General features: G+C 36.8%; 1 long non-coding RNA gene across 6 annotated transcripts in view; it reads right to left on the bottom strand.

The window, feature by feature from the left end:
- The window catches only part of LOC148092953 (uncharacterized), a 305,626-nt gene that overhangs the window by 47,517 nt on the left and 245,044 nt on the right, over positions 1-13,065 (bottom strand). Inside the window, exon 4 of one of the 6 annotated variants that reach the window (XR_015714690.1) lies at positions 1,337-1,473. The exons of the other annotated variants lie outside the window; for them this stretch is intronic. This is a non-coding gene — a long non-coding RNA (uncharacterized LOC148092953). Of the gene's footprint in view, positions 1-1,336; positions 1,474-13,065 lie in introns of those variants that run through there. 6 annotated transcript variants of the gene reach the window in all.

Here is a 13,065-nt window from a genome sequence, read left to right as displayed (position 1 = left end):
TACTGTTGACATACAATATCATATCAATTTCAGGTACGCAGCACAGTGATTAGACACAGGAAGTGATCACCCCGATAAGCCTAGTACCCATCTTGACCTATATGGTTATTACAATGTTACTGACTGCATTCCCGTGCTGTACTCGACATCCTCATGACTATTTATATAAGTGGCAATTTGCACAGGAATTACTTTTAAACACTCAGCGGGTTTCCTTGCTCTTACTCGCTGATTCCTGACTACTCTTGGGTTTCTGAAACTAGCTTTTAAAGCAAAGCTTCATTTTATCCACAATTTGGTTTAGGTCTCTTTACATTTCGCTTTGTTTATTCTATTTTTAAATTATAAAATAAAGTTCTCAGTTGAGAGAGTCATCTCATCTTGGTTGAAACCTTTCGACTAGGAGCTCTTACACCAACAACTCATAAGGCAAGGCCCCTTTCCTCATGGAAATTCCTTTGAGAAACTGGTATGTTCCTGGCCTGTTTTTTTACCAGCTTTTCATTTTAAACGGCTTGGCGATTAGCGAGTAATGCACACAGACATGCTATATATTGACAGTTACCTACTTTTCATTCAATCAGTAAAATGTTTTAATTGCCATTATGAAATATCACTATTTTCCTCTGAAGCATAGTTCAAACACTAAGAAAAGTGAAATGAATCTTTTAATCCAGTCAACTAATTTTCCTTTAAAAGACTTAAAAAAAAAAAAAAAAGCAGATGTACTTTGGATCCACACTCAGGCACAAGCTGCTTCCTAGAACAGTCTTTTGAGTTCCCGACTCACCCTAAACCGTCTTCAGGCCATATTGCACTCCTACCCTGGCTCCTCCACTCATCTAATCCTGTTAGTTGGCTTACTGTCATTATCTCTTGAGAATTATCTCAGGATTCTGTTATATAACTGACAATGATAACGGTTTTCCTAAGCAAGTGTTTTAAAACTAACACGGATTACATCTTATATAGACTTTTGTCTGATATTCTAATTAATGTATAATATGAACAACAATGAAAACTATTTAGCAGAGAAACTACATGGCAATATTTGAACTTTCATTTATTTGCATAGATCTGTCTACCTTTTTCTGAATTAGAGTGGTTCTATACTAACCATTCAGACATAAAATGGTGCTAAAATAATATTAAAAATAAAATTTAAAAATAAGGCAAATAAATATACACAGTCTTTATTCCTTCTGTGAAATCTCTCCACACAAGAGTACATTGTTCAGTCAAAGCTCTTATCACACTGTATTATAATTACTGTTTATAGTCTATTTCTCTGACTAGGCAGAGAGCTTCAGGAGGTCTTAACCTATTTATCCGTCTGGCAAATAAAGGATGTTCAGCGTGAAACTGTTGAATGAAGAAAAATCGAGGAGAGAGAATAGGCCTGATTTCTTCATTCTGCCATTTATGGTGTGTGGCCTCTTGCCTCTTAGCCTTGGTGAGCCTCAGCTTTCGCATCTGTAATATGGGTGAAATAAGGAGTTGTAAAGAGCCTGAAAAGACATCTCGTGTGTATAACCTGTAAATAATTGCACGGGGCTTAGTTAATTTGCTATCCCTTCCGCAGTCAGAGCCCATCACTTGCTACGTGTGAAACCCTGGGCTAAGTAATGGGACATCCTGCTCCTTTCCTCGTGGAGTTCAGAGTCCAGCCGAGGAGAACACCGGCTAAACGGGCAGTCACCGTAACATCTGCTAATCATATTGTGACAAAGGTTGGGCAAAGTAAGGGATGCTAAGGAATACGCTGGTGAGTGTTTACCACAGTCTTGAGGAGTGTGGGGAGGGTTCCTGGAGAATGTGATCTCCAAGGCTGATAAATGTCAGGTAAATATTTCAGGCAATGAAGGAAGCGATGCCAAGACCAGGAAGGAAGAGTGAGAGCCTGTTGCTGTGTGTGTACGGGGAGCTTCTTAGATTCCACAAGTCCCAGCCTTATCCCAAAGATCATACAATAATGCTTTTGTAATCTTTCTTTAGGGCTCATCTGTTTTAGAAAAATATCTAAGTTAAGTTATTTTTTTCTTCCATCACGTAGAAAGTTTTCTGTTTGGCCTACATTTCTAATATTCTCCTAACTCATACGACCTTATTTACGCTTTTGTATTTTAGCACATGTTCAGTCAAAGAAAGCAGTATCCCATCCTGGTGATGCAAATGAAACTTGTTAATAATGCTGCTGAATATATTGCATATTGCTGAATTCGTTTCAAAAATTTAAAAGATTTGACTTTGGGTGGTGGGCACACAGTGCAATATACAGATCTTGTAACATAGAAACCCACATCTGAAACCTATATGATCATATTGACCAATGTCACCCCAATACACTTAATTTTTTAAAAATTTGAAAGCATCTTACCATTGATTGGCTTCCCCTTTCATTAACTGCCAGTATTATGTGGCTTCCTTAAGGTAAAAAGAATCCTAGTCACAGAAATATTTATATTGACAGAATTAGCAATTTAATGAATTTTTGCCACATTATATTACTATTTGTGATTAAGCTTCACACATTGGGTGTCATATTAGCATTTATATTTTGTAAGTTTTATGTAAACACCATAAGAGTGTGAATTATACTTTGTGTTGACAAGTAAAGATGTAAACCATGTACTAAGGTCAGTTGTCTTAAAACATTAACTTCCTTAAAGGAGTCGTGCAAAGCACATGTGCAAATCAGCAAACCTAGGCTTGCTTCTCGGCATAGACATAACCTAGCAATGTGGCTTCAGGAGGTCACTTTTATTTTATTTAACAAATGTTTCCTTTACCCTCCTCATTTGTATCTTGAGCAAGATGAAAACGATGTATGAAAGAGTTTCAGTGGAGATGAGTTATAAAATGAACACTCAAAGTAAGTATGGGTCAATACTAGAAGTTAAAAAAAAACCTTATTCATTATCACCTTCCATTTCAGTGTGTGAATGCTAGACTAAGAATGGAATTTCCTAGCACTATTTAAAATATAAATGTAAATTCTATGTTTCACTGAATCATTGTTTATATCATCGTTATTGTCAGGTATCAACGTTGGCAATGGACTGTGTAGCAACACCAATAGGGGAAGACAATTTTAAAATAGCTCTAATGGGTCCAGACAGTCAACAAATCAAAGAAAAATAAGATAAAAAGAATTATAATGTTGTTATAAGATGAGACCTTTAGGTATTTTTCTAGAAATTTTGATGTGTGAAAATGTGTTAAAATAACAATGTCATGGGTTGAAAGGAAGAAATGGGCTAAGGAATACTTCCCACAATAGTCACACCATAAATGCAATAATTCATTTTGCTCAGTTTGACCTCTTAAAAATCATACATACTACTATTCTCTCTCTCTAAAAACACCAAACCAAACCAAACTAAAGAAAAAACATACAGTAGAAAAATCTGGTGCCTTCTTGGTTCCTGTAAGAAATAAATTGCTAATTACCTTGGATTTCAAACCAAGGTTGAAACTATGATTTGAAACCATATATTTATTACAGAAGTTATTATTTTCCATCCCCAAATTTCCTAATGACAAGAAACAGCCTCTTTCAATCAAATTGGCCTCCCTTATGCTCCTTAAGTACAAGAGATGCTCATCTGGGGCTGCAGCTAATGAAGCCATGAGATGACAATCTAAGTTTTAGGGCAGTCTTCTACTAAAAATAAGTGGCCATTTAAATGCTACCATATCTTGTTTTGCAAATCTATCCTCACACAGCAAATAATCATTTTTGGTGCAAAAGTTAGTCATAAAATCCTCCATTAGTGGCTGGTAATGGACCATAATATTACATGTTTGTAAAAAGTGCATTTGAAAAATGAAATGCTAGAAGGACTGGCCATGTAAGGAATATTAATATTTATATGAGATTACCTCGTAGGTCCAGATTTCCTTTTTACTGACAATTTGCCTACACAGAATATTTTCCACTATCTTGAAGAAAAAAGGCTTTGCAATTTTCCAGCACTCATCTATATTAAGCTATATCCGTACTCTGCTTTGTTGTGTCCTAGCTGCTTTAATAGAAAAATGGGAGTGATTAATAATTGTTAGTTTTACAATAGATATGATAAAATCAGAAAACAGCTTTAGAATGTTAAATATATTATAGGCAAACAATGTTAACCTATGTCTAAATCAAACCTGAACGCTTACAGCAAATTTCCACCCTTCGTTATTAACACATAACCCCAGAGGGGTGAATTTCAAGCAGGTATCAAGAGAGAATCTGATACTTGTAATTATACTTTCAACATAAGGTTATATATATTCCCAATGCAACGCCAACAATGCTGGAGGAGATATGTTCAGTTGCCACCAAGATCAAAATTGACAAAGATGCTTCTTCTGAAAATGGAATAAACTAAAATCACTTAGTGATAGACAAAAAAGAATTCTGAGCCCCTTTTTTTCTTGTTTTAAAAGGCGTTTGTCTTTATTTACAGGAATAAAACTATGATCATAGTTTCAGTGATCGACTCAGACTGGACGAAACTGTTTTGAATGTTCACAGAGTTATGAACTTCACTGTGAGCCAAGCACTGCTCTGCTACATTTGTTATTTCACTCGCCCTTTTCCACAACCTTTGAGGTTGACGTTACTTTACCGATGAAGCTGCTGAGGCACAGAGAAGATAAAGAAGCTGTTTAAGGCCATACATCTAACAAATGATTGCAACTCTGACAAACTGATAATGCAGCCTACTCTGTCTCTGTTTGTTGATGTCTCTGTCCCTGAGCAGGGAGGTGAGACTCATTGAAGGTTACTGCTCGGTTCAAGTGCTAATTACTAAACGCAGAGCGTGCATCCCTAGCCCACGGTCAGAACGAGCCAGCTGTTTATTTTCAGGAACTGAAGGGGCGTTTAGCATGGGCACTCAGTGGCTCTCTGGCCCTTGACTCTTCTTGGAATTTTGCTAGAACTTACGTGGAAGAATATTAGGCTTCTCACACTACGGGATAAAAAGTGTGCAAGATTCTACTGGTGTAGACTAGCTCCGCCACAGGTCTAAGGCAGCCCTAAATGAGCAACGAGAGGCAAAACTGTGCAGTGGAAGAATGCCGGGATGGGAAAACCAAACCTCAGTTTTCACATCTGTAAACACGGATCTGAATCACCACTGCTTCTCCCTGGGTTAATATGGAGCAGAAACAGAAACGAGGTAACAAGCATGAAAGTAGCCTGCAGACAGCCAAGACCATCACAAAATAGGTGTTCGTATAAAGTAACCGATGAAGCAATCCACTGGTAGACAAAAGGAAGCACTGTCTGTTGTCAGGAGCATAGGCCGCATGTCCAGATCAGCTTTACCAGGAGAAAATAATATTGTTGCAGCTTCAGTGCCCCCTGGGCCTGCCTCTTGGAATGTGCATCACTGCAACTGCAACGCGAGTTAAGCGATTGTACTACAGGACCAGGAGCGTTCTTGGATCTTCCAAAGATCAGCTTTATATGGGCCACTCTAGCGTGATCAAAGCTTTGAAGAGAGATTTTCAGTAAGTGAATCTGGAGAATAAGATGAGGTGTGAAGGAAGGGAAATAGAGCACTAACTTTGAATTCAGAAGTCTGGCCAGAAGTGGTTTCATGACATTCACTTATTCCAGAAATATCCACCACTGTGGTTCTACCCTGTGCCAGTTATTATGAATACTAAGCCAATGAAATATATACAGTTTCCAACTTTTTGGAAATTCACAGACAACTAGGGAGGCAGATATTATACACATAATTGCAATAACTATGTTATTAATGAGTTTGAACTTCAGTTTTCTTAGTTATTAAATAAGAATATTGGAGTATATGATTGCAAAAGTCCCCTTCACTCATTACCTATGACTGCTTTTTTTAAAGTCACCATTTAAAGAATAGAAGAAGATACAATATCAACTAAGAAGTAAAGGAGTGGGGTTGCCAGAACATGCAACTTAAACATTATTAATTACATATTGATGTGAATATCGGAATAAGCAGGTATTCAGGAATGAATGCAGTATTGCCAAAAAGAAGAGTAATTGAAAAACTTTTTAGACGAAAAGAATAAATTAATCAAAGCTTTTGTGTTCATCTTTATGGTATCACAATAGCTTCCACCTACTGCCTTCCATGTACCAACAATGGATAACATAATTTAAATTATGCTGCCTCATTAATTCCTACCGGAGCTCTACGCTGTGTTATTATCTTGGTTTTAGATAAAACAAGCGAGGCTTAGAGAGACAGCTACTAAATGATACAGTCACATTTGTGTTCTGGCTGCCTCCTTCCAAAGCCTGTGCTTATGCACCTTACCGCCTTCTGTTACAAACACTTTCATGAGTTCCTTTTGGGCACGGAGCCCCAGTGTGACTGGATTTAGTGTGCACGGGTATGGGCTGGAAAGAGATGGGTCCAGGAGATGGAGGGGACACCTGACATAAGTTTATGTCAGTACCCTGGAAACAGATTGTAAAGTTCCTTAATGTCCTGCAAGTAATGTAAACTTTATTGTGTATACAAGATAATAAAACTTTTGCAAAATATACACTATTCTTTGAGTAAGAACTTACACAGAGGGGAAGGAGCTTCAGGAGGTAAAAGAAAGCCAGAGGCTTAAATGAAGGTCAATGAGAAATATTGTGAAACTGAGTAAAAAATCTAACTTAGATATATAAGACATTTTAAAAAAAATCCAATTACTTAAAAATATTCCATAGTTTACTTTAAAATAATCAAAGAAGCCTTATATTACCTATATTACTTCCACATGTGTAATTAAACAGCTAACCTAGAAAACATGTGTATAATCACAGAACATTTATATCTGACAAAGAATTATGTCCAGGAACAAAAAGGTTAAATAAAATTGTCAGTGTCAAAAAGCAAAGTAAGCAGAGATCAAGGAATGAATAGTTTCTTATCCCCCACCAAAGTCAGGTCTTCTAATAAATTAATAAATTCCAATTGTCTGTTAGTGAAAATGGGGAGAGGGAACATTTCCTGAGAGCCCACAATAAGCGGTTCAGCTAGATATTTTAAATTCTCATTTAATTCTTAAAAAACAAACAAACCCAACAACACACACACAAATACACAAAACACCACCAGCAGCAACATTCTGTGGCCATGGGATCCCATAGGACAGAGGAAGATCTTAACTCTCTGAAAAAGATTGATTTAATGAAGGCATCAAGGTTCCAGCCTTGACTTGTGACTATGTGACTTTGAAAACAACCTCCTGATCTTTATGTGCTTATGTCCTTCCCTATAAAATAAAGGGAACAGGGCCAAGTTGATAGGACAAATTGCCTCATAAAATGAAAAGATTCATTGCGTGTGAACACGTGGACAAGCATGCGTGTGCCTGGTGTGAGTTGATGGGTGACACTTTGAAAGTCTCCAGGTCTGTTATTCTCTGTCCAAGGCTGCAAAGACAGAAAGAAACTTGGGGCTGATGAGTGTGGGGAGAAGACCCAGCTGGGAAACTTGGCTCTGGTGGGGGTCTGAGCAAAACGGGAATGGTTGGATGCCACTGAGCAGTGGGGATGGTCAGGAAGGAAAAGATCGGGCTGAGGAGAGAAACTGCCACATAGGCCAAAAGGTGAGAGAGTACCACCAATTTCTGGGCACCATGTAAAATATTCATCCCAGTCTAGGGCAAAAACAGACATAGCATAGGTTATGTCTATAAAAATTATGTTGTGATGGAAACTGATTTTTCAAAAGTTAGCAAAGATTCTAAAGTACCTGATAGAGACAGATCATGTGGAAAACAAGCAATGGTTTATTTATATTAACTCAGAAGTGAAACTGCTTTAAATGGAATGCTCATTTTCTGGAAAAATTTCCCTCCTGAACTTTCAAAAAAATCTGTCATAACTAATGCAAAGACAGCTTAAAATATCACAGAGTGTACCAGGTAATGTGTCTTTAACATTCTAACAATTTAAAAATATATATATATATCTTTATTGATTTCAGAGAGAGAAAGGGAGAGGGAGGGAGAGAGAGAAACATCAATGATGAGAGTCATTGATCGGCTGCCTCCTGCACGCCCCCGACTGGGGATTGAGCCCGCAGCCCGGGCATGTGCCCTGACCGGGAATCAAACTGCGATCTCCTGGATCCTAGGTCGATGCTCAACGGCTGAGCCAGGCCCAGGTGGGAAACATTATAACAAATTTTTAATCCCCTGAATTTTATGCTAATGTTATCAACTGGCTTCCATTTATTCGACGTCATTTGCTAAACTACATTGCTTAATCATGTAAAATAATATAGCCTAATGTTTATTTTACATAATTCTAACATTTAGGAAAAAAGTTTATCTCCAATTTCCTATTATTTTAATATAAAATATTATATTAATTTCGTATGTTCTTCCCAGATATTTCATGGATAAATGTTATTCTGTTTTCTTTATTAGCTTCTACTTCCTTATTTAGCATGAGTGGAGCATATATGGAGAAATGGGATAAGACACTTTATTATGAAGAATATTATCTAAAAAAGAATCGCCAAATAAAAATATAGGTTGCGAAGTCAAATGTGAATTTCAGATAAACAACAAAAATAACATGAAATATCAGACATAGCAATACTAAAAAATTATTCATTATCTATTTAAAATTTAAATTTAACTGGGCATCCCCTATTTTTATTTGCTAAATGTTGCAGCCCTCTATCTAAAGCCCATGCTTTGTAATGAAACTATCTAAGCAAAGAAAGGTCTACCTTTCCCACACCTACCAACCATATACCAAATTTGAAAAGACCTACTCTGAAGACCACAGCACTTTCATAGTCATAAGTAAAACAATCAGTTGAAAAATGGGCAGGGCACGGTCACTATCCCAGCTCCTGAAATCTCTGACAACACCATAAAGGAAACAATAGGTGCTTAGGGCCAAGTAGGTAAAGATGCTATTTCCTAGAGAGTATGTAAGCTCACATCCAGGGCCTGGGAAGGCGGTGTGGTCACTGTAGCTTTGTGGGACAGGATCAGAGCAGTGGTTAATGGGCAGCAGGCCGTAGGGTGCCTTATCCCACTGAACTTCAGAAACCTATGTTATTTCCCCTCTGGAAGTTATCCTGCTTTGGGAAACCACCCAGCCCCCTGGCATAGTACTCTGTTCAGTCTGAGAAAAGAGAAAATGAACCATGCTCTAAACCTCACAAACTTCTGAACCCCGTTCAAAAACCTCCTGTCTGTTCCCTAAACTGAAAATTGGTTACAATAAAATTACTGAAAATGCTTTCACTGCATGACAAAATAAATTTAGTTTCTACAGACTAAAAAAAACCCCAAACAACTCAGTTATGAAACATAGAGACATGCCCAATTTTCTGGGAGAAATATTTAATAAGTCAATCTTATCACAGGGGCATGGCGTGCGTGCCCTTGCTTATAAGGAACGATCGGCATTAGGAAAAAAACCTGTTAAGAAGAAATTAGAGGACTGACCTTGCTTCCTATGAAGGCCGACAATTAATATATTAATTACAAGCTAATACCTTCCAGTTACATATGAACTAAAGTCTACATTAATTGATTTAATTAATCCAAGAATTCATTTGTTTATTTAGTAAATATATATTTTTTTACTTTTGGTACTTGGCTAGATTTTAAAAAAGGAACTCAAGTACAGTAATGGATACAGAAATGCAAACAGTTAAGCAATTGAAATAACAGGATCTAAGAACACAGAAGAGAGAAGGGAATAGAAGAAGGGGAGATATACAGACAGAGAAAGATACAGAGAGAGAGACAAGGAGAGGTATTGAGAGACTGATAGAGACATCTTCTAGGAATGAACAATTGCAAAATACTTTGTTACTTCTCCTTCCCTGGAAATCTGTTTATAAAATTTCCTGTAGATAAGTTTAAATGGGTTAATTTTCTATTTGTGGGAATGCTGATGTTTTATTTCATTTCTTCTTTTTTGTTTGCATTACATATTTTTATTTTCTCAAGAGTCTGGAGAAGTGCAACAGGAAAGGATTGTTACCCCTTTTTACAGATGGGAACACTAAGGCACTTAAGCACTTTATTTGTATATAAACAGCGGTGACAGATTGCTTACGTTTTCAAAATAAAAATGATGCAAGATCCGGAGGCACCGAAGCATGGAACAACCTGAGGAATCTCAGAGGGAAAGCGGGCGTGGGGAGACACCAAAGAACTTATGTGGGTATATACATAACCCATGGACACAGACAATAGTATGGTGAGGGACTGGGGGGGGTGCGGGGTGGAGGGGATCAATGGGGGACATCTATAATACTTTCAAGAATAAAGATAAGTTAAAAAAAGAAAAGTGATGCCAAAAGGAAAGGACTTAACTTCAGACATAAGAGGAAGGACTATTATATCGGGAGGAAAAGGTAAGACTTGTCTACCATGAGTCGACAATGAGAAGAATATCTGACATGTGGTTTACTCAGAAATAGCAAATCCAGGCAGTAAAGCCATGATGCTCAGGAATCAAGGGGGAGGTCTCAAAGAAAACAGCCTCCTTCCAGTGTTTCCTGTGGCTGGCTCTATGAAAATTCCACAGCACCGGACCTGCGGAGCATTCATAAGCAAACAATACACTGCACCATGTAATATGTGTAATGATGGTCATAATTATATATTTTCCAACTCTATCTACTAGACACCAAGCTTGCTAAATGTCAAATAAATGTAATCTTCTAATCCTCACAAAAATCTTATAATACTGGTGTCATCATTTTCAATTTACAGATGAAGATCACACAGCAGTGATGAAAAGATCAGCTTTTGTAGTAGTGTTTGACATATTATTTGTTATAAATTCAGGTGCGCCTGACTCCAGGGCTGAAGTTCAATCTCTGTATTTCTGTGGAACAGGGAATGGTCAATAATGATATGATAAGTTGAATGTGCAATGGAAGACCAAGCTATTTTGGAGCAGGGGTGACCTCTCTGGGGGCCTCTGAAATTATAGCACAGAATGATGCCTGTTGGACTGTGTGTCCACGCAGACTTAAGATCTGAAAAACAGTGAGGACTTTTTCAAATCACTCTCACCTCCGCCACACAGTCCCCTCTCTCTTCAAGTCCTCAGGCAATAAAGTTGAGAACCACTGTTCTAAGAGGTCTTAAAAAACCAGAGCCAGGCAATGACTAATAAGTAGTGTCAAGCTAATATTTAATTAGAAAGGGAGAAAAAAAAAGGTCTTCTCTGAGTCCCTAGATTATGCATGGAACAATGTCAGATATTTCTCAAATACCAATCAGCTAATCTCAAGTAGTCTGTTTATTGTACCCCCTCACTTTGAAACACTTAGACTTTAAAAACAGAAGTGATCATTATGTAATAGATGCAGCTCAATATTTACCATCAAATAAACATTTTGCCACACTGAGCTGATAAATTCCCGGTTAAGAAATAAATATATTTGCTGTTGTCAGGGAGGCCTAGCAACATCATGCTGTTCTATGTTTTGAAAAATCAGAAACAGAAAAGAACTCATTGGATTTTTGTTGCGTGGATCTCTAAATGGCAAGAAACATTTGTCTAGGAAGTTTTGACTGGGGAAGCTGGACTTTTATTGTAAATGAAGAAGAGTGAGTTTTTCAAACTTTTACTGTGTGTACCTACTGCTCTCAAGTGGCTGAGCCTCTGTCCCTGGAGGTCTAATAACAAAGTAGTTGAAATCGACTCCTTTTGGTATAAGACACATTTGTTTCAGCGCTAGGATTTACCATTTATGTGGTTGTAGGAAATTATATAAACCCCTGACTGTGGTGTTCTCACATTTCAGAGGACCAAAACTCTCACAGTTGAAGCCATCCTACCTGATATGTTTGGGATTGCTCAATCTACATTTTTATGATTTTTCCAATAATTTAAGTTGAACGTTCAAATTTAATATGACAGTGATTTTAGCTATCTCATTTTATGGAGCGATTCCAAGAAACTGAACTATTCTTTCTTTTCTCATCTATGATCCAGAGGTTTAACCAATTAAATAAATTATACATATGATTAATTAAATTATATACACATTATATGTTATACAATATTTAATTATAATTTTACATATTAAATTCCATATATAAACTATATAATTTCAAGTATATGTGGATCAATGCATAGGTAGATTGATAGACAGATTTACAATATTTGTAAGAGAAGGCTTTCAATGCTATCAAGTTTACTACTTAATTAACTACTGGTACCTCAAAAAGTATTAAACAGTAACCCAAATGCAGTTATTCTTAAGTTTTTGAGAAATCAAGGGACTACTGAAATAACCCGACAAGACCTGGGACATTTTCCTCAGAAAAATACCCCCCACACACATTTAATGTACTGTAAGTATTTTCAAAGGGCCCAGAGATTCAACCAGTTCATCCTATGGCTCTAATGGATCTATGCTCTTAATTAAGAGCACTTTTTTTCTTACTTATTCCCTTTTTTACTTATGATACACCACCAACTGCTAGGCCATACTCCTCTCCCATGGAGAAGAGCTGTGGAAGAAGGGGCTGTTTCACAGTGGAACTAGAAGGTAGAGAATTTTCTCTCTGTGCATAGAAGAATAAGAAAAGAACTATATAGGGATACAGAGTTCATTTTAAATAATATTAATTATATTTCTATCACATTTGAGTGTGATGATAAGTTACTTTGTTATATGTAGATTTTTAGAAATAAAACCTTATTATCTCATATCAATCAATTAATTAAAATTTATTTAATGACCCTACCCAATCTATTGATATCAATTGAAAACTACCTGAAAATCTCTTGATAGCAAGCATATAGTATTTCATCTTGGCTAGATTATTGATCTGGACAGAAATCTAAGCTGTGTCTAGACTAGTGGATTGACCCTGGCAAGGTCATGAAACATTCAATTTGGTCATCTGGAAAATGGGCCAGTTGATCTCTAAGGTTCTTACAATTTATAAATCTAAATTTTATTTTTAATTTCAATCAAGTACTATTTAAGTGCCTAATAAGTAAAAGTACACATGAATTATACAGCTTACAATCTAATTTTACTACAGATTACCTAAACATATAAAAAGTAATGGGAAACACACTGC

Source organism: Miniopterus natalensis, chromosome 6 (genome assembly GCF_054644295.1).
Source record: "Miniopterus natalensis isolate mMinNat1 chromosome 6, mMinNat1.hap1, whole genome shotgun sequence".
Classification (NCBI taxonomy): Eukaryota; Metazoa; Chordata; class Mammalia; order Chiroptera; family Miniopteridae; genus Miniopterus; species Miniopterus natalensis.
Note: the sequence above shows the minus strand (reverse complement) of the source record. Positions and strands in the feature narration are given on the sequence as shown.